The following is a 3783-nucleotide window of genomic DNA, read 5'->3' on the forward strand; positions in this document are numbered from 1 at the left end:
CGAATCATCCCTTGGAACTGGAGTTACAGACATTTGTTAATCGCCATGTGGGTGCTGGGAACCGAACCTGGGTCCTCTGCAGGAGCAACAGGTTCTCTTAACCACTAAGCTCCACTCTTCAGTTCATTTTCATCAGCATCAAGAGTGAAAAAAAGAGAGAAAAGAAAGAAAATTTTTAAAAAAGAGTGATTATGATAAGCACAAATCAGATCATGTCACATCTCTGCTCAAGAGCCTGCAATGACTCCATGCTTTGCCATCAATTCAAAGCCAAAGCCCTCTGGTAGCCTGCAAGGTCCCACATGATACTTGTCTTACTTGCTTTCCCACCCACACCCCACCCCATCCCCTCTGGGAAGGCATCCTGTTCACTGGGCTTCATGCTCACCATACTGGGTCCCTGATGCGCCACAGTTGCTGCTTTGTTGCATTGTATGATTGTGTCTGTGCCCAAAAAGCTCATTATCCAGATGTCCCCACCTTCCTCAAGCACAGCTGTCTTCAGTGAGGCTTACTGCTGTGTTTGTATCCAACTTTCCTCTACTGAAATCCTTATGCTCAATGTCACAGTATTCCCAGGTGGGGCGTTTGGGGACTAATGAGGTAGTAAGTGTGGAGCCCCTGTGATGGGATTAGAGCCCGTCTAAGAAAAGGCTTGTTAGAGAAGGCTGCTTCTCTGCCAGGTGAGGACACAGTAAGACAACTTTCCCAAATCAGGAAGTGAATCAGCCAGCCACTGGATCCCTAGCTTTCCAGCCTCCAGAACTGTGGGAAATGAATGTTATCCTGAGCACTGAGCTCACTCAGGCAGCTGCCCTTTTAAACTTGCTGCTCAGGCCTCTCCTCTCAACACCCCTTCTCCCTCCTCACCCAGGTCTGCTCCACTCTTGGTTGTTTTAAAGCACTTATAATACACCACAGAATTTATTGCTCTATTAAGATTATTTATTGTCTAGTTCTCCCAACAAGATTTACATAAAGATCTTTTTATTTCTGTATTTGTAGCTTTTAAAAATGTGTCAGGCATAAAGTAGCACTAAACAAATTTTGTGGAGTAAACAAATGCTGTAATATGTCTCCATGTGCCCCTCTCATCAATGACTATTTATATGAGACAGAATCTTGCAAGTAGAATTGCTGGGTCAAAGGCAATGCATGTTTAATTTTTTGTGAAAGTTCCCAGACTGCTTTCCAAAATGCTCAGTAACAATTCACATTTATTTTTAATCATCAGGGTAAGAAAGTACCCTTTCCCCCCACATCTTTCCCTGGAGTAGTTTTCTTTCATTTTTATTATTCTGATGGATGTTCAATGATAGGTTGACTAAGAATTTTCTCACGTGCTTTGCTGGCAATGTAAAACCCATTTATACTTTATTAATTTATCACTTGGGTTGTTGTGTGTGTATGTGTGTGTGTGTGTGTGTGTGTGTGTGTGTGTGTGTGTGTGTCTATGTCCAGGTGTATGTGTCTGACTGTATCTGTATTTGTGTCTGTGTGAGGGCTTGTTCGTGTTTGTGTTTGTGTGTCTGTGTGTTTATGTTTCTATATTCATATGTGTAACTGTGTGTGTGTGTGTGTGTGTGTGTGTGTGTGTGCGCATGTGTGTGTCATTAGGGATTGAACCTAGGGCTTTGCACATACTTGGGAAGTATATTCCCACTGAGGTATATGTTCTCAACCCTTCTAATATTTATTATTATCTGGTTTGTGAGACAGGGCTTGGTATGTAGCCTAAGCTGTCCCAGACCTTGTTGCAAGCCTCCTGATTCAGCCTCCCAAGTGTTGAATTATAGGTGTGAGCCACCATGCCAGACTCACAGCTGTCTTTTTATTTTGAAACATAGTCTCACTAAGTTGCCCAGAATGGCCTTAAATTTACTTGATAGCCCTGAGAGGCCTTGCTCTTTGGTCCTCTGACCTCAGTGTCCCACATAACTGAGATTACAGGCCCAGACCACTAGGACCACTAGGCTCAGCTTTGGCTTTCTTTTACCAATGTAACAGGCTTGTTACCCACTTGAGAGTCTTACCTTTTACCTGGAGAGCATTATAAGTGTATTTTTCTAAATATATCATTTGATTAAACATATAACATGTGTGGGGACTGGAAATGTGACTCAGTGGTTAAGAGGACTGGCTGTTCTTACAGAAGACCTGGGTTCAAATTCCAGAACCCACATGGCAGCTAACAACTGTCTGTAACTTCAGTTCCAAGGGATCTGATGCCTTCTTCTGTTCTCTGCTGGGAATGCATGGTATGGGTGCACTTACATATATGCAGGCAATACACGCATACGCATAAAAATAATAAACATGTTTAAACATTGATAAACACATGATTCAGTATCTTTTGTCATTAAAAGTTTTTCTTTTTTCTAAGATTTAAAATTTAATTAAGTTTTACCTATCTCTAAGTTTTAGTCATTCTGACATTTCTGCAAGGCTTTTGTATTACATAAAGTATAGTAAATGGATTAGACAAATATTTACATTTAGGAATGTAATGTTATAGTATTGGATGTGTTTGTGAGTGTCTGTGGGTGGGTGTGCAGAAGGGAGTTGTGCTGGATAGCTTTAGTGTCAACTTGACACACCTGGGTTGAAGGAGCCTCAATTGGGGAATTGCCTCTATTGGACTGGCCTGTGGCCATGTCTGAAGGGCATCTTCTTGATGAGTGATGTGGGAGGGCCCAGCCCACTGTGGGTCGTTGCCACCCCTGGGCAGGTGGGCCTGCATTGCATAAGAAAGCAGGCCTGAGCAGGGGCCAGGGGAGCAAGCCAGTAAGCAGCACTCCTCCATGGCCTGTGCTCCAGCTCCTGCCTTCAGGTTCCTGCCCTGAGTTCCTACCTTGGGCTCCCTGATGAACTGTGACCTGGGAGATGTAAGACAAATAAACCCTTTCCTCCCCAAGTTAGTAGTGGTCAGAGTGTTTTGTCACAGCAATGAAGAAACAAACTAAGACAGGAGTTCAGTTTTCCTCTCTTTCATATGGATGGCCAGTTGTGCCAGCTATTTAATAAGATGCTATTTATTTAATAATTCTTAAACTAATTTCATCTTGTGTTAAATTCTCGTAGAAACTGGGATTTGTTTTCAGACTCTCTGCTCAGATCTGCTGGTGTGTTGATCTGTGATCCTATAAATACTTAAATTTGTTTGCAAAGCATTTCCTTGGTCTTGTCCCCCCTTTCTATTTTTCCTATGTATCTCCCTTAGATGTATTCAAGTAATTATTTTTTCACATGAACATTATGATCATTTTGCCTACTTCAGACATACTTTTTAAGGTTAAAATTTCCTAAGACTAGCAACATGTATAAAGAGACAACCAGAGTGTAATGCTAAAATTGTAGGTTAAATTATTTAATTTAATTTTTGCTGAATTTTTGTATATTTCAAACAGAAAATCTTAATTGTCTTTATACTCTCTTCCCCACTGGCACCCTCCCATACCCCCCTCCACTGAAATTCATGCATTCTGTCGTTTGTGTTAAGGTTTATCGAGTCAAGTTAGTGTCCTCAGACGTCCCTCAGTATAAGTTCATCCACTGAGGTCTAGCTAGCGTATCTAGAGTCTCTCACTTTAAGAAGATAGGCTCTTCTCTCCAACCAATACTACTTAAATTATTCAAAATGATAGAAACAGAGGGAGAACTCTCAAATTCCTTCTAGGAAGCCAACATCACTCTAATACCCAAACCAGGTAAAGACACAACCAAAAAAGAAAACTATAGACCCATATCCTTAATGAACATAGATGCAAAAATTCTCAACAAAAT

This window comes from Nannospalax galili, unplaced genomic scaffold, assembly GCF_000622305.1.
Source record: "Nannospalax galili isolate Female #2095 unplaced genomic scaffold, S.galili_v1.0 scaffold241, whole genome shotgun sequence".
NCBI classification, from domain to species: domain Eukaryota; kingdom Metazoa; phylum Chordata; class Mammalia; order Rodentia; family Spalacidae; genus Nannospalax; species Nannospalax galili.